Genomic DNA, 276 nt, shown 5'->3' on the forward strand with positions numbered 1-276 from the left:
CCGGCCGAGGGCTTAGCCAGTTGCCACAAGGCTGTGCCGGTGGCAGTCTGGCCATCCCGCCATCTGGGGTACGGGGCAGGCGATGCCTCTTCAGATGTCATCTCCAGCCCTTACGTCTGGTCCTACTCGGTGCCCCACACAGTAGCCGGTTATCCGGGTACATCTCTCCTGCGGTGTCCCCACGCTGTGGCACCCCCCGAGCCCTGCTGCCACCGCTGGCCGCGACACAACCCCGCTCTGTCCTGGCAGATCCCAGCAGCCACTGGCAACCCCAGC

The sequence above is a fragment of the Buceros rhinoceros genome, unplaced genomic scaffold (assembly GCF_000710305.1).
Source record: "Buceros rhinoceros silvestris isolate BGI_N320 unplaced genomic scaffold, ASM71030v1 scaffold25230, whole genome shotgun sequence".
Classification (NCBI taxonomy): domain Eukaryota; kingdom Metazoa; phylum Chordata; class Aves; order Bucerotiformes; family Bucerotidae; genus Buceros; species Buceros rhinoceros.